This window comes from Silurus aristotelis (assembly GCF_946808225.1).
Source record: "Silurus aristotelis genome assembly, chromosome: 22".
In the NCBI taxonomy this organism is placed as follows: Eukaryota; Metazoa; Chordata; class Actinopteri; order Siluriformes; family Siluridae; genus Silurus; species Silurus aristotelis.
Window position 1 is genome coordinate 9,029,064 of NC_139595.1, and position 18,724 is coordinate 9,047,787.

Consider the following 18,724-nt stretch of genomic DNA (forward strand, 5'->3'; position numbering starts at 1 on the left):
CAAAAATAAATATAATAACTTTGATAGTAGTAATGGGTCACATAAAAAAATGGATTCCAGTTTAGGTAACATATTTCTAAAGCATAATCAGTTGAGCTGTTGAGAATCAACATACATTTAGCAGTCTCTTGTCACAGCAGTAATCAAAATAGAACTATAGGCTAGAATAGTGTCGGTGTTAGACCTAGCAAAATAACATTGAGATTCTGTGTTATTTAAAGTGTAGTGTCATTTTAAACACACTGTAAGTAATCAGTTGACTGTGAGTGCACTGTAAAATCAAATAGTATACTTCACTAGAAAAATGCTATTAAGTTTACTTAAATCTGACTAAAATATTGAGTTTACTAAAAACAGTTAATTATTCGTAAAATGTTATAATAAATATTTGAGATTACTAATAAAAATTAAGTAATATTACTCGAAATGTTTGAGACATTTCATTGGGCATGCGCAATGAAGCACAGCTCCCCTCCCCCTCCACTTTGCCGAAGCTCATGGACTGAAGACGGTTTGAGCATCTACTGATTAAGGTAAATAATTAAGGCATATTTTTGTTTCCTTGTTTATTAGTTATAATCATGATGTTTACTTGAATTAATACTTTGCAGAACATGTTAGAAACTTTTTAACTTGTCTTTACATAAACATCTTTTAGACCGTTTGTAGCTTTGAACACCTCGTGTTGGAAACCAACATCTAAAATGTTATTTTGCACAAGGAAGGGAAAAAATCGAGAGGAAAAAAAAACGGGACATGGGAGACAAAAAAGACAGTTTTAAACCGAGGACACAAGTTTTGACTAAATACACCGTCAAACTGTAACCACCGCGTGAAAATACAAAAGTAACATAAATTACACAGCCGTTCTGAATGTCGCCAGCGCGTGCACTGCACATGCATCTTTTAAAAGACAGCATTGAAGTGTAGGTTACTGAATAGTACAGATTAAAGCTGCGTGTTTTAGTTTTAAAGAAGTAATTCACAAAGTAGTTCACCAAACATTTTTCATATGACTTTAATGATAATTTGATTTTTTCAATAGTTAATACCAATAGTATTGTTTATTGTTAAAGTTGTGGATTAATTCATTTTATTGGTAATATTTTATGCTAAATGTGCATGTGAACTTCATTGCAAGGTACTTTAAATTTACCTTGCCTTTAACTTTAGTAATTCATTGAATTTTTTACCTTTTAGGTTTCCTGTTGATTGCCTTCTGCCATGCAGTGGAATTGTACGTTTTGCTTCTTTACATCTGAAAAGTGGGCACGACATTTTAAGCACTATCGCATAAACCATATTCAAATTGTTTCAATACCATGCCTCCACTCAGATTGCCCATGTACTTTTAAGTCTTTAATGCACTGAAAGTACATCTTTCAAAAATCCATCCCCCACAAAGAAGTGTGTTATCAGGGAGGTCTAGTAATGGTGTAGTATGTTACAAATGCTATGTTTGTGATTTAGTGAATTAATTTTAATGTGTTTGTTCTCAGATCTTTGCAGAACTTAACCTCATATCTGGAAAAAATCTGAGATCCGAGTTCTATGAAGCATTGGACAAACACTCTACACGTTTGATTAAAATTTTCAGGAAAAAAGGAGGAAACCAAAGAAGAATGCTTGATGCAATTCTGCGTCAAGTTGATTTAAACGTAAACCTTTATGTAGTTGTCTTTATTGTATAGTCTGTGTATGATCGTTAACCTAATTTCAGTTTTTTATAGTCATTTGATGTAACTTGTGTGCGCACCGCAGTACTTCATGGCCTTCCAATCCTACTGGGGAATGATTCTGTGGAATTTTTCAGGACATGCTTTGTAAGTAATGTTGGTGTTTACTTCTTTGTTATTTGTGCTAATGCTAAATCGGTGTGAGGTTCCATTAGAATATAGATCAGATGAAGAGTACACAGTAGTTATTTGTCTCTTGACCTAGCCAGCATCTCAGCGATCACTTTCAATGTCCAGAAATGTAGGGAAGACATTACTAAAATAGTCTTTGTGATCATATTCATTTAAATGTAATTTGATGAAGTGACAGTAATATTAACAGTGGAGGCTAACACAGAAGAGGATAAATTGTTGAATAAAGTTTGTTTTTTTGCAAGCAAAGTATTCCTGTGACTTCAAGATTACATTTGAACAACTATGATCACATGGCCTGTTTTAGCAATGTTTTTACTATCTTTCTGGATGTGGAAAGTGAAAATGATGATGTCCAAAACTGGGCAGGGAAGCTCAAGATATCATAATTGGTATCTTGTGTAAAACAATATAAAGGTAATTAATGCCAGAACTTACATTTTACAATCAACTTTCCCTTTAAAATAAGATCACACTTTCTTAAGCTTCGTGCTTACACAGGACACTGTTCCAAGGTATGGAGAAATTACTACTTGTTACTTTTCTCTGTTTAGGATTCAGATGTGAATGTAGACCTGAGTGCAGTTGATGTTGGCCTGCCTACAGTTTTACCAGAAGACATGCCTGCCCAAACTCCACATGCCCTCAATGGCGACTCATTAAAAGCAATCATTCTTGAGGGAAACATTGTGGTGGGTGATGTCCCAAACTTGCCACATGCTGTGTTTTTCTGCATGTTGCCCTTTTTTTGAAAAAGTGCTGTTTTTGCAGTTATTTGATGTCAAGTGGCAGTTATTGATTAGTCAAGGTCCCCATGCTGTTTAGATAGAAGTATATATTTATACTATATATATATTTAGTATTTCTACTGCATTGTTCATAAAAATCTGTGTTTATTAATTGTTTATTTAAAAAAATTCAAAGTTTTAGATTTGTGTTGTGTCTTTTGTCTTTTCTGTTAGCAGTACTTAAAAAAAAAACGTTCACTTTACCTTAAAAAACTTTGGAAACTGATTGCACATAATTTTTTATGTTGTCATTACTTAAAATGGAAAATTAACTTAATATAGTAGGCTTTTTTTAAACATTTAAAAGTATATTAACTTAAATTTACTTATTATACTTACTTGATATTTAATAATAAATTTACTCAGAAATAATAAATTCAGCTTACCTGTAGCTAATTATTAACCTTACTTAGATTTTTGCCTAAAGTTTGCTTTGAAAAAATAAGGCAATCGGTTTCCAAAGTTTTTTCAAGTAAACTGAACTAATTCGAATTTACAGTGTGGGGATACAACCTTGACTTGGGATCTTCATGCAATGAGTTTGTGGACTATGTCTCATGGGAGTTAAACTCCCGGTTTTGGAGGGGCAAAAACAATTATCCATTACACAACAATCACACTCTAAATATATCCTGATATTTATGTACATTAAGCTAACAAACAAGAACGATTGTATCAGCAAAAAGAAAACAAATGTTAGTTCAAACAGTGTGATTAGCCAAAATAATAAAAAAACACACAGGTGGCATCAAAAGGTTTTGAGATTCTTTCTGTTTACAAGAAAGCACTTTATTTATCTACGTTTATACAATATCATCTTCAAAATAGTCCTCTTGCAAAGCGAAACCCTGCTCTCAGCGTTCTAGCAACTTCTGGAATATCTTCTGAATATATGTGAAGAATATATGTGAAGCACCTTTGCAATTCGTGATGGATCTCTGCAATGGTGTCAAAATGGTGACATATAAGCTGGATCTTCATCTTTGGGAAGAGGGCAAAGTTCGCAGGAGCCAAATCTTGTGAGTAGGGTGGTTGCGGAAGTGAGATCATGTGTGATTTTTGAAGGTTTTCCTGATCTGCTGTCATGTTCCAGTGATGTTCTTCCGCTCTTGCGGTCTTGCCACCTAAAAGACCTCTAACGACTCATTGCAACATTGTTGTTAACTTGCTGAATCATGTCAAAAGTCTCTGTGGCAGATTTGTCTAGTTTCACGCAGAATATAACATTTTCTCTTTGTTCTAACTTGCTGTCCATAATAAAACCGCAGACATGGTAACGCTCATTGTAGATAAGATAAGATATACATTTATTCGTCCCACAGTGCGGAAATATCACTGTTACAGCAGCAAAGAAAAAGAAATGCAAATATATGAAAGAATAGAGACATAATATAGTATATAGTATATACACAATGTATAATTACAAAGAAAAAAAAAAGAGACCACACTAACAGACATATTCCACACAGGTAATAATCGTAATATTTTAAAATTATGTTATTGCACGTGTTGTTAAAAATACTTTAATTGTTTTGATTGTAAAGTCTAATAGCAGCAGGAAAAAAAGCCCATCTGTATCGCTCCTTTAGACACTTAGGATGTAACAGTCTGTCACTGAAGGAGCTGCTCAGAGATAAAACCGTTTCATACAGAGGGGAGAGTCGTTCTCCAGCAATGATGATAGTTTTGCTACCATCCTCCTTTCTCCCACCTCCTGTACAGTGTCCAGAGGAATCCCCAGGCCTGAGCTGGCCTTCCTGATCAGCTTGTCCAGTCTCTTTCTTTCTGCAGTAGAGATGCTGCTGCACCAGCAAACCGCACCATAGAATATGGCTAAGGCCACAACAGAGTCCAAAACTAGCACCCTTTAGCATAATTATTCTCAAAACATTTTGATACCACCAAGTTAAATATTTTTTTTAATATGCTAGTTAAAATTATTTAAATTATTTATAAAGTTTTCCATTGGAATAATATTTTTCCCCTCTTCTTCTTCATCTTCCCCAATCTTTTTTTTACCCAACAGATTCTGGACTTTGACACTTCTTAAATTAAAATGCTAACCATTTAGAACAGAAACTATCAGTAACTTCTCATATATACAATAATCCTCATGTGCAACTAAAGTGCATACTTTTATAAGACATAAGCTTAGAGTGTGTACAGAAAGTTACAAATTTTTATACAGCCTTATTTACTGTGGTATAAAACTGAGTTATGGTTACTCACAAGGTCTGGTGTTGGTGTAGCTGTCATAATGCAGTAAAAGTGAATACCTTTTCTCAGAACATAACCTATTTTTTTTCAATCAGTGTCAGACAGAGCATGGTGTTCTAGTGCTGAAGAGAATGTTGAATTTGGTAGTTTTACTATGGAATAGAAATTAGATCAATTCTGATTGGTAGAGAACTCCATGTCTAAAGGAGAAGAAAAGTAAATCCAAACTTGTCATATGTCTGTGACATATGACAGTGAAAGAAAAATGAATGTATCTGAGAGATGCTCCTATTTGTGGTTGCTAATACTGGGTTATGAAAAGAGCATCTATTACAATGAAAGAAAAAAATGAATTGAAATGGAATGCTGTTTGACTTTGGGGCCTGTCCTTGAAATAAATTGCTTATATTCAGCTTTCTAAAACTATTCATCCTTTTAAATATTTCAGTAAGAGAGCTTAAATAACTCCCTCAGTGGGAGGATAATGGGGTTTCTCTTGTAATAGTTTTAGTATGCCTGTTAGACGAAACGTGGTAAGCTCTTCTCACCTCTAAGTTGTTATCTTTATCCTTTTCTGCATTTTCTATTACATTTTTTATAGATATATTCTTTCTTTCCCTTTGTCATGCACTCCTCTCAGCTCTCTCATAGTATCTTCATTTTCCGTTGTCTGTTTCTCTCCGGTTATGTAGTTCTAATGTTATTCTTTTCCCCCTCCTTCTTTTTCCCCGCATTTATCTACATATACCCTTTTCTCCTCTGAAGCGCACACTGTGTTATCACAGCATCATCCTGGTCCACAATTTACTTTATGGAAGCTGTTAGATTGATGTTATGATAATGGGCCACCCTCTTCAGTCTTTCTAGCTCTCACCACTTCCTCCATCATATCGTCCTCCATCCACTCTCCTTCCAGAGACAAATATTGGTTTCTCTATTTGACAGTTACTATGCAGAGCACTGAAATGTTTAAATCTGAATTGTATGTGAATTCAGTTCTTCTCACACCACTGAATGCATTCGAGAAACAATATATCAACCCTGCTTCTAATGAATATTGTAGCTTTTCATGAGGAAAATATTTAGGCCTGAAAAATGAAAGCTTAATGAAAAGTGACTATTCAACCAATGTGGAAGGGACAATAAGCATTTAAACATTTAATATACTAAATGTTTAAATGTCATGTTTTATTTTCACATCTATTACAATTTCACTATTTTGCATAAATGCAACTGTCAATAACATACCTAGATTCTGCCAAAACAATCCAAGCATTCAGCAGAATTTTAGTCTTTTATATAAACCTTCTTACTGCAAACGTATCCACAATTATTAGAAAAATACATTTAGTTGTTATACTGTATGTATATGTAAGATATATTCCATAAGATGAACAATAAATAGCCGTACAGGTCACTAAAATGCAGATAAATCTTAAGTGTTTCAGTTATATCTGATATTTAGCTTATTTCATGTATATGTTTATTTTTTCTTAAGCTGCTCACCCTCATTGTTTCTCACAACAAGTAATTTTAAAAGTTTATACATTGCAATTATTTATTGTGTCGATTGTTGTGGTGATTTCCCTTCAGGAAATCGAGCTACGTCAACAACGCTTTGGGAATGCTTTCGCGAGGGAGAAGGCGAATTCTCAAGGCAAGGGCAGAAGCCAGAAGTTTTTGTTTTGTTTTTTCCCTTTTGTTTTTTCCCTTCCCAGAGGAGACCGAAAGCAAAGAAAGATTTTATCAAGCTCAGGTGGCCAGGCAGACCATGATTTGCAGACCTGGTAGTCCTTCCTCTCAGGAGGGATCTTCTATTTCTGGCAGGGGGCACAATAGTTCACCCCATCCAGAGCTGTGGAAACTGTGGTGGGGCCCCTAAAGGGGGCACAGCTCCTAGCCTCCGGTCTCTCCACTGAGGTAGTAGAGATCATTCTCCAATCCAGAGCTCCCTCCACAAGACGGCACCATTTGGATCCAGTTAACTGCCCGGTTGGTGCTGGAATTCCTTCAAGAACAAATGGCCAAAGGGTTGGCTTCTTCCACCCTGGAGGTTTACATATCCGCCATTGCAGAGAAGCTTAACCGACTGTGCCCAGTGCGAACACTAGACATATACGTTCACAGAACGGAACTATGGAGGAAGTCAGAGTAGCTGTTAGTCTTCAATGTCTCTCTGAGAAGAGGTCTCCTATTTATGAGTCCTCTGGTCTCCCCAGTCCTTTCGGGGTCAGAGCTCACTTGACTCGGAGTGTGGCAGCTTCTAAGAATTTGTAGTCTGGAGTTCCCTCTCAGACATCTGCCACGCTGCAGGCTGGTCCACCATGCTGACATTTGTCAGGTTTTATAGCCTTGACCTTAGTGCCACTCCTGGTTTCTTTGTTCGTCTACCTAGCTGTGCCCATCCACACTAGGTAGGGATTGGTCAGTCTGGTTTTATTGGACCCTTTTCCCAAAGCGTTGTTGATGCAGCCCAAGTTCCCGAAGGGGAAGGGAACGTCTCCAGGTTATGTATGTAACCATGGTTTCCCAAGAAAACGAGAAGCTGCGTCTCCATGCCACACTTCCGGCAACCCTGCAGCACTTCCTTCCCTTTTCAGAAACTTTTACTCCATATGCATTTTTTAGCTTCCATCACCCTGCTGGTGATGCTGCACTTTCCATTAAACTGATTACACGTGTAATTCAGAGCATGGACAACACTGAATCGTCTCATTCCCTCGGTGGAACCATGGTTACATATGTAACCTGGAGACGATCTTGCTGATGTTACTCACGAGAAGCTTGACATTTTTAACATTAATGCTTCCACATTTATAATACATGAAAATACAAATAAGAATTTAGGGTAATGTTGTTTGCAAGGACTGCATATATTTGTTATGCATTCAGAGTATGTGTATCAACCCAGCATCTGACTTGGCCACATTAGCATCACACCAGAAGTGTTACTATTATTACTACTATTATAACTGGTAGTAGTAGTAGAAGCAGCAGCAGCAGCACTAGTTGTAGTCGTCGTAGAATTAATAAGAAATTAAAGGAGGATTATTAAAAATTATTATAACATTAACTCCACCCATAACAATTATAACCCAGTCTCTAAAACCTCAGAATGAAATAATCCTTATTGGGAAACTGTATTAGACACTACTTAACTGGATGTATTGTATAACATATTATAGTTGCATTGTGATGATGATAATAGATGGACTACAACGTCATCATCTTGACATCAATCATGTAATGTTTTATTTAATAATTTTTTTTTATGTATTTTATGTTAATATATATGTATTACTTTTTAGATATAAGTATACCTATTTTAAAGTAGGCTGATAGTAGACAGTGCTTTTAATGATAAACCAACAAATCTGTGCCCTCACCACTATTTTATGTGGCATTCACTGTGAGTATGATACACATAACTTAACTGTAGCAATCAAACAGTGGTTTTATTTTGTAAATTTTCTCATCCCCCTGTGAAATTAACTCCTGTGTTGTGAGCACATGTGCGTTGCACAGTGGTGCATGCAGAATGTGGGTGGTAGCTGAGCTATGGGTCAATACTCATTTCTTGCTGTTTTAACTTTGACGTCTCCAGTGAGCTGGTAAATTTATGTCGAGTGTCAAACAATGTTAGGACTTACAAATTAAAATTACAAAAAACTGTAAGAAATAGAACCAGATGTGTTTTGTGTGTGTGTGTGTGGGGGGGGGTGGGGGGGGTGGGGGCTGTCCAAGATCAGCATCTTTATTTTCTGAAGTGGAGGGTTTTATAAAAACAAAACAATACATTTTTAAGTAGTGCGTAAAAGCATATCACTACCTAGTGTTACAATTCAAAACTTTTCTTGTGAATTAACTTGTTTCATATTACATAACAGCCACTGCAGAAAAAACGTAGACTAAAACTCGATGTCTTATGCATGACATATTTTTCAGACATAATTCTCAGTGGGAATTTGCTTTTTCAGAATTAAATGCTCATCCATTCAAACTAAACTCACAGCAAAACAACAATGGATACCTCTGTATTTTTGTAGCAATCTCTGTTGGGCAGATTATGTTTAATTTAATGATCATGATAATTTCGGGATTTGTTTTGTGTAGTAATTCGGTTTTCAAGTTAGTTGAACTACAAACTGACACAGCATTTTCAAACAAGACCTTTTTACTGATCATATATCTGATCATCCAAAGACACTAGATATCGATTAAAATGAAGCAAAAATAGACAAAATTGCAAGTCTTAAATGTGGGTAAATATCTTTATTGTGGTTACACATACACTGTAGTTTCAATTGCAAGTGGTCAATGCAATTTAGTAAAATTAGTAAACTATAAGTAAGGAATGTGACAATGTTTTACTTATTGCAAATGAAGTTGGGTGAGTTGGCTGTACTAAGCTTTGTGGAAGTCAAGTACCATTTCAGTCTTTAACACAAATTCCATTCCCAGTAGGATTGGTACTGTAAAGTCAGTATTCCGCATTACAAAAAAACCATCAGGTCTACTGTTTGTCCCTGCACTTCACCTTTCCAATAGCAGTCTGGCTCTGTCCATTGGCCAGTAAAAGGAATAAGAAGAACTGTAGAATTAGGATCTCGGGCAATCGGAGTGGCGGCACCAGAGATTTAAATCTTCGCTCTAACTGGCGGTCTCTTCTCTTCAAGCAGTCTACTACTTTTCACACTCACGTTGCATCTGATGAGACATTTTATCCTCTCTGATTTTACATCGGTTTTTAAACTCCTTAAAGGGTATGTTTTCACTTTCACTGGTCTTCAATTGATGTAAAACATTCTGTCAGGCGTTCGATCGTGGATGTGAATGGGTCATTGTTTGACAGGGACCCATCTCTAGTTGTGTGGGTGGTGGAAAATGTGAATCACCTGGCATGTCTGGTACCATTCTCATGCTTTCCTTATCTGAATCAATGAAACACTGATCTGAAAGTGTTGATTAGATCTTTTAGGGATTTCCTCCATGTGGTGAAAGGCTCAGTGGAGGGGTCTACACAGTGAGCGGGCCCATCCCAATCCGGAGCAGATTGACTCTCCCTTCTGTGTGACATATATACAGGTTAGGGTAAAAAATTTACAGGTTTAAGGGCCCCTCTCTCTCTCTCTCTCTCTCTCTCTCTCTCTCTCTCTCTCTCTCTCTCTCTCTCTCTCTCTCTTTCAAAAAGGGAGCTGCTACAAAATATAATGAGGAAAAGGGCCTGCCAACCACACTAAGTATGTGTACCTTAAATAATATTAAAACTTTAAGGAGTATGCACATATTCCACATAACACAAACAGATACAGTCCATAACATTTTTATTGAAATGTGAAAAATGGCATGTAGCAGGTTCAGAAACTTGTATGCATGTAATAATAACAGCAGGCAACATGCCAAAATGTGGTCATTGTCAAATAAAAAAAAACACAAAAAATCCTTTGATGAATGTCTATTACACTTATCGCTGATGATGAAACTGATGATGATACACAATCGACCAAACTCCAAAAACAATTCAGTTCTAAGGTCTCTTAGTAAAGCATCCCACTGATACAGTGGGTGTATTAGTAGCAAGAAACTACAAATACTGTATATAAAGAGTCTTATTGATTGAGCTAGAAACACAAATGTTTCTCAATCCAGAATCTAAAGTGTTGGAGAAGATAAAAGAAGAAGGCCATGCTTCCTCCAAATCAAACAACCTCTCTTTCTCTACTACATTACCTGGCTTAAATTAGAAAAGGTTTACAACTTAGAGCTCCTTAAGCAGGGTCTTTTTCAGCATGCGAGCTACTTGTGACCTACCGACTATAAAAATGCATAAATAAATATAAAAATTTTTTATGTCATGCGATCTACCCACACTAACTTTGCGATTGACCAGTAGATCGTGACCGACGTATTGGGCACCCATGCCCTAGAGGATGAAGGTGGCACTATGCCCTAGCAAAATCATAGTAACAGAGCTTACACTAGAGTTCCTAATAATTTATTGCAAATGTATTATATTGTGATAAGGTCCCCTGGTGGTCTAGTGGTTAAGATGCAGCGCTCCCACCGCTGCGACCCGGGTTCGATTCCCGGTCAGGGAACCATCCCCAGCCACTCTTAGTGCCGGTCCCAAGCCCGGATAAATTGGGGAGGGTTGCGTTAGGAAGGGCATCCAGCATAAAACATGTGCCAAATCAAACGTGCGGAGGATCCGCTGTGGCGACCCCTAACGGGAGAAGCCGAAAAAAAAAGAAAGTATTATATTGTGATAGTTTGGTACCAGGGTTAGGAAAATATTATAACTGAACCGACAAAAAACGAAGTTGTGTATTTGTTTGGAAAGGAAAGGATGTTTTTGTAAGGAAAGCATCCATATAAATAGAAATACTGTAAATACACCAAAGAATGCTTGAAAATTATCCCAACGTAGTTTTTATGATGAAAACTAGATAATAATAATTGTTTCTATTGTCAGGTGAATGACAAATGAATGTTCATCCATTCCACTAGTGGAATCATTGCTGCATTGTTCTTTGAGTGCAGAGGATGTATTATTTTTTTCCTGTGAAGATGTCAAACTAATGAGCAAATGTCAGCATAGACAGTTGCTTTCTGTGAACTGTCACATATATTTATATAAATATGCAAAAAAAAAAAAAAAAAAGCTGTCTCCCTGTCTGAGTTGTATGTTTCTGCTAGCCACATTTATTATTTATTTTAAGAGTGATTATTTACCTTGGCTTGTGAGCCTTTTGGTTAAGGTGGGTCAGAATAATCACTGGTGAAATAGGTTAAAGGAAACACGTTTATACGTGGTCTAGTGCTTAGGATTTGGCGCTCTCACCGCCGCGGCCTGGGTTCGATTCCTGGACAGGGAACCAAGCCCAGCAATTACGGTTGCAAAAGCCAGTGCACTCTTAGCGGTGGTCCCAAGCCCGGATAAATGGGAAGGGTTGCGTTAGGAAGGGCATCCAGCATAAAAAAACATGTGCCAAATCGAGCATGCGGATTAAGAATATGGATGATATGCTGTGGCGACCCCTAACGGGAGAAGCTGAAAGAAGATCGACTTACGACCACGATTGGGACCCACAGACCAGTCGTAACACGATTTGGTCGTAAGTAGAGTAGATATATGTACAGTACTGTGAAATGATGCCGGAAGCTGGTACGCACTGTTGTACGCCGCGGCTAGCGATTGTGGTCGTAAGTTGCATAGGTCGTAATCGGCGACTACCTGTATATATATATATATATATATATATATATATATATATATATATATATATATATATATATATATATATATATATATATATAAAATGTAGAGCATTTTATTGAGGATACGGGTTGGGTCCTCATAAAAGGGTGAGTCAAAACATTTTACTGTGAGACCCAGCCACAGCAATATATAGATAGTTTAGACAGATGATTCACTTTGGCCCAATTTATACGGTATAAACCTTTGTCCAGTTTTTCTGCTGTTTTAAACCTCGCAGGATTATATTGTTTTGTTTTTCTCATTTTGATCTCAGATTAAAGAAAATACTTAACTCTCTCAGTGGAAAAAAATACCACCATTGGAGATGCTTTTGTCATTAATTTTTTTGTACAAGATTGCTTTCACATTACATGCTTTAATGCTTAATTTGTAGTCTCTTTAACACAAGTATTTGCACCGCAAATACCCTTTTTTTCTTTCTGATTTCTATTCTTTGAATGTGATCTTGCCTTCTGCTAACCTACATTTTTTTTGAGTCAGTGATCTTTATTTTGGGTGAGAAATAATAAGATCCATACTCCAAAATGGTCCTCCCATGAATGTTACCACACTTTGGAACTGTTTTTACAGCTTCTGATGTGAGACATTTACAACTTGTGGAGTTACTATTGTTGCTTTGATTTCACATGCGGGGAGGCAGGGCCTTAAGGTGATTCATTTTATAATCTTTAGCCCACATATCTCTTTCTCCCTCTTTTTCTCTCCACACAAACACATGCACGCAGGCACACACACACACACACACACACACACACACACAGACACACACACACTTTTCCTCTCTCCCTTTCTCACACACAATTCTGATTTGTCCCTGCTTAAAATTAGCTCATTAGGTTCAGTAGTTAAGAAGCTGATTGATGTTTCTTCTTGTCTCACAGCATTGAAATGCATTATATTTTATTGAAAAGATTATTGCCCTGAAATGGTTAATTGCAAGAAGCCAGCATGTTTAAAACCTTCAGATATAAAATCCTTAATCATTATTGTTCTCAACTAAAATCATTTTGACTTATTTGAAGTTCTAATTGTAATCTCTAATTAAAATTCTAAATTTAAAAAGAGGCTTTTTTATGAGACTGACTGCCTAATAAGACTGGTTTAATGTGGCTGATTTAATTAAATTCTGAGACTGATAAATTAAATTTAAAGTGATTTACTGTACCTTCATTGATCAGCAATAACATTAAAAGCTGGCACCTGCCTAAAATTGTATAGGTAATCTTTCTAATCAGGCATGGGCTCCACGAAACCTCTGAAAGTGTGCTGTGCTATATGTCTTATACACACTAAGACATTTGTGCAAAAGTTGCTAGGTGGTGCCTCCAGAGAGCTGAATTGCCAATCCTTCACAACCCACTACATACAGGAACAGGTCTGGGGAAGGGTACAGAAAAATTTCTGCAGCATTATAGGTCCCGATAAGCACAGTGGCCTCTATCATCCGTAAATGAAAGAAGTTTGTAACCACCAGGACTCTTCCTAGAGCAGGCCACCTGGTCAAATTAAGCAATCGGGGTAGAAGGAAAGAAGAACAACCATCTCTGTAGCACTCCACCATTAAGGCCTGTATGGTAGAGTGGCCAGATGGAAGCTACTCCTCAGTAATACTCCAGCCCACCTGAGTATGCCAAAAGGTGCCTAAAGGCCAAGCGTCATGTCTGGAGAAAACCAGGCATCACTCATCACCTGGCCAATACCATCCATACAGTGAAGCATGGTGGTGGCACTGTCATGCTGTGGGGATGTTTTTTCAGCGGCAGGAACTTGGAGACTAGTCAGGATCAAGAGAAAGGTGAATGCAGCAATGTATAGAGACATCCTTAATGAAAACCTGCTCCAGAGCTCCATGGACCTTTGACTAGTGTGACGGTTCCCTTTCAGAAACCTTAAGCTGTGTCGAAACCCTTTGGGAACGTGCCTGAGTGGTCACACTCTGAAATAATGTGGGTGTATAAGGTGTATAATCAGTCAAAATTTGGACGCTGGTTGTCACTGGCGGGATGACGTCACGACCAGGAATATAAAACGCATACGGAGAGAGGCAGCGTCAGCTTCTGTTTTTTTCAAGAAGCGATCTGTGTGTATGTGTTGAATTTTCTGCACTCTCCGAGAAGAGAGCTTGCGCTCCTCGCGGTTCTGCCCCCGCTCTCACTGAGGCTGAGCAGCGTGGCAGTTCCTGGGGCTTCGGAAATGGACCTTGCAGGGTTTCGAGACGGGCTTGTCCCTTAACCTGACCTGCTTGGTCCAGCACTCGCTCACAGGCTCAGCATGCCGTTCAGCAGTTTCTTCCCCCTGTGACAAGATCATTAGCTCTGCATCTGTTTCTCAGGAAGTAAGAAACAGGCGGTGTTCCAGCAGTACCTCTCACGCCTATCTCATACTCCCCCTGTCAGGGATCCTGCGCAGCGCTCTGCGTTGTGGCTTAGGAGATCTTGCCACCCCTAGAGCCATCTTGGGCACTGCCCTGGCTCTAGGCACACCGGAGGTCAGTCTCGAGAGACTGACACCCCTAAGGCATTTTCTGGCAGCTTGGAAAGCTCTTCCAGATGTGTCTCAGTGGGTCCTGCACACTGTAGAGCGAGGCTACTCGATTCAGTTCGGGTCTCCTCCACCCCATCTCCAGCAGATGGAGCAGACATGGAACAGAAGGTAAACACTCTCCTGAGGAAGGAGGCCATCGAGGTGGTCCCTACATCGAGACGAGAGTCCGGGGTTTTACAGCCGGTACTTGATAGTTCTCATTAAACTCAGGTTCAAGATGCTGACAGGTCGTTCTTCAAATCAGATCCGAGGACTGTTTTGTTATGGTAGATCTAAAGGATCTGCGTACTTTTATGCATCCATCCTACTTTCTCACAGGTAGTTCCTGAGGTTTGCTTTTAGGGCCGAAGCTTACCAATACCGGGTTCTTTCGTTTGGCGTTGCCCTTTAACCCCGTATCTTCACAAAATGTGTGAATGCGGTTTTGGTTCCTTTAAGGTCTACTACATCGACAATTGGTCGATCCTAGCTCAATCAGAGCAGTTGGTGGTCTGGCATCAAGATGTCATTCTCATCCACATGAAAGCATTGGGGTTTCGGTTGAACGCCGGGAAAAGTGTGCTTTCTCCATTACAGAGAACCACCTATCCCTTTAGTGGTGGCTCAGGACCCGTGGGTTCTAATGGGGTGGCAACCTCCTCCGCACTATTAAGGTCACATGGCGATGCCTACATGCCTTAGATGTTTGGAGAAATCCCCGGTTCCTATCTCTAGTTCTCGTGCTGGGAGTCCCCGGTCGTCGTTTAACGCTAACGATGGATGCATCCCTCACCGGTTGGGGGAGCGATCATGAGTGGTCGCTCTGCCCGAGGTCTGTGGGAAGGGCCCCATCTACATTGGCACATCAACTGCCTAGAGATGCTAGCCGTGCTTTTAGCACTGAAGCATTTCCATTCACACCTCAGAGGTCACCACATGTTGTTCCGTATTAAAAATACTGCGGTGGTCTCCTACATCAACCATTAAGGAAGTTTGCGTTCACGCCCCTGTGTAGGCTGGTGCACAAGATCCTTCTTTGGGCCCAGGGGAAACTCCTCTGTTTGAGAGCAGTCTACATCCCGTGCCGGTTTAAAAAGGAGCAGACACCTTGTAGAGGCAGTGGGTGAGACCTGGGGAATGGCGGCTCCACCCTGATGTGGTGGAGCAGGTTTGGAAGAAATTCGGAAGAGCCCAGGTGGATCTGTTCGAGAAACGTTTTGAGAAACGTCGCACTGTCCTCTCTGGTTCTCCCTTACTCCTCAAGCCCCGCTGGGGCTGGACGCCATGGCTCATGGAGGGACGGAGTCCGTTAGCTCCAAGGTGGCCAAGCAAACCATGGTTCGCGAACCTGGTAGCTCTCCTTAAGCACCCTCCATGAGAGATTCCTCTGAGAGGGATCTCCTTTCCCAGCTTGGGGGACCCCCATGAGGAGGTTGTATGCCAGAGTGAGCACTACCAGCTGGATCCAGTCCACTGCCTGGTTGCTTAAGTGCTGGATTTTCTTCTAGGGACAGTTCACCAAGGGGTTGGCTCCATCCACCCTAAAAATTCTACGCGTTTGCCATTTCGGCTAATCACGCCCCCTTGGCCGGGCAATCTCTGGGCAGAGACTCTATGGCAGGCAATTAATTTCTATGGGGGGCCACATGAAAAATCTGAACTGTGTTGTAGGGCCGAACCACTGATAACTTGAAATTAATTCTGCTTAATATTCATTTGCTCCCATTGTAAATAATAAACAGTTTAAAACAAACAAACAAACAAACAAAAAAAATTACTGTTTTATTTTATTTTTAACTTGTTGATCCTCACAAATACTAAAAATGTGTTTTGCAGTATGTTAAAGATAAGCAACTGAACAACTTTATACAAAAAGCAATAAGTGCTTTTGATGTTTTTAGTTTAGTTTACTTGTTTAGTGAGAAAAAGTCTGTCTTGGGCTTGAACAAGTGCACTGAAATCTGGCTGAAAGTCTGAGGTGGCTATGCGAAGGACAGCTGAGAGGTGATCATCAGTTATAGAGAATCTGTATCTGGATTTGCAAAGTTTTGTAAGAAGCGTTTGTTCAGTTTGCAGCTTCGTCAGATAAGCTCTTATATTTCTCCTCGTGTTTGGTCATGTAGTGGCTATTCAGACAGTAATCCTTAAACACAGGGACTTGTGTACCACAAACTAAGCACACGGCTTCACCTTTGACTTCTGTAAATAAATATTTAGCAGTCCATGTCTTGTTGAAAACGCAGCATTCAGAATCAACTTTTTTTTTATGTAAGCCAAGTTTTTTTGAGGGGGGGGCCAGGGGTAGCTGCCTGTTGCAGACAGACGAAGATACGTGCGACCATACATAAATAATACATCATGATTTTTCAAAATAAAAGCAACACAGTTGTATTGCATGCACAGCATAAATACTTGTTCATTTGTGTTTATGACTGACATACCGTGGGCCGGACAGGGATGCCCAAAGGGCCGTATGTGGCCTGCGGGCCCTAAAATGCCCAGGTCTGCCCTATGGTAACGCATTTTCTATGTGGCACCTGGAGGCTGAGGCCCCCGGTATGACCTAGATTGCCTGGGTGGGACCTGGCCGTCGTTTTGGGGGCTCTGTCTGTTTTAAGCCTCTAGCCAAGGCATCTTTCCAACAAGACCACGTTCTTGTTGGCCTTCTGCTCTATCAGAGAGTATGGGACTTGCAGGCCACTTTCTGTAGCCCCCTCCTTCATGGAGTTTACCCCAGGTATGGCTAGTGCCTTCCTGTACACCCGTAAAGGTTACATCCCTAAGGTGGGAAGACGCATTCTATCCTCCTCCGTTCCAGGCCCCAGACCAGGAAAAAATTAACCGGCTCTGTCCGGTGCACGCACCGGACACCTACGTCCACAGGACAAGTCCTTTCGACGCAGCATCTTGTACCCTCAGGGAACTAGGGTTACATACATAACCTAGAGACTTTCAGCTTTCATCTACACAAAAATAAGTGTGCTATACTTGTGGCATCATACTCAAAATGACTTGAGGCTGTAATTGGTGCCAAAGATGCTTCAACAAAGTATCAAGCAAAGGCTGTGATTGTGTGATTTTTGTTTTGTTTTTTATATTGTAATGAATTAGCAAAGATTTCAAGCAAACTTCTTTCATGTTGTCATTATATGATAGAATCTTGAGGAAAATATTGAACCTAATCCACCTGAAAAACTAATTTCAGAATAAAGATGTAACATAACTAAATGTGGAAAAAGTTAAGTGCTGTAAATGCTTTCCGGATTTCGCACTGTACATTATATCTGGGAAATTTTTAAAAAACACCTTGGTAGAAGATTACACCAACTCTGCTGCCTTGCCTTCTTTCCATAGTGCCTCTTGGTTCGCATCTATTCCCCTAATTATTGACACATACACACATAGCTGTCCACATGAAAAAGAAAATGTGATACCTCCGACCAGTCCACCTTCTTCCTCTGTTTCATGTTCCAGATTTAATGTTAACATGTCCATTGCAGGTGCTTTTGGTAGTGCACAGGGGCCAGCATGGACCTTTTACTGAGCTGCAGCTTCAAAGCCTTATGAATAGTAAACTGCAATACACCATGTGTTCTGACACTTTTCTATATTATACATTATATAATAGTTATTCTGTGGAATCAAACCAGACAGGCTACAATTTACTACCCACATACACTCATGAGCCCTGGGGACCCATTGACCCTTTCACCAGTTCATAAGATATCTTTCACTGGACCACTTTTCAAAGCTACTCCCAAGAGGAGGACCTGCTGTTTTGGAGATGTTCTGACCAAGTCATATAATTTTCATAATTTGGTTCTTGTCAAATTTGCTTATATTTTTACTGTGCTTTTTTTCATGCTTCAACTTGAGAACTGACTGTTCACTTGCTGCCCAATATATCCCATTCCTTGACAGGTGCCAATGCAACAAGATAATCAATGTTATTCACAGCAGCTGTCAGTGGTTTTATTGTTATGGCTGATTGGTGTACATTGTAAAGGGAATAGTTAGTTAGTTAGTTGTATGTGTGTGTGTGTGTGTGT

At 39.3% G+C, this 18,724-nt stretch overlaps 1 long non-coding RNA gene across 1 annotated transcript; it reads left to right on the plus strand.

Annotated features, from left to right (window-relative positions):
* The first annotated feature begins 481 nt into the window (after window positions 1-481).
* Window positions 482-2,681, plus strand: LOC310717803. The gene is made up of 5 exons (XR_014530928.1): window positions 482-533; window positions 1,201-1,237; window positions 1,598-1,658; window positions 1,731-1,832; window positions 2,430-2,681. It is a non-coding gene; the product is annotated as an uncharacterized lncRNA (long non-coding RNA).
* The last annotated feature ends 16,043 nt before the right edge of the window (window positions 2,682-18,724 follow it).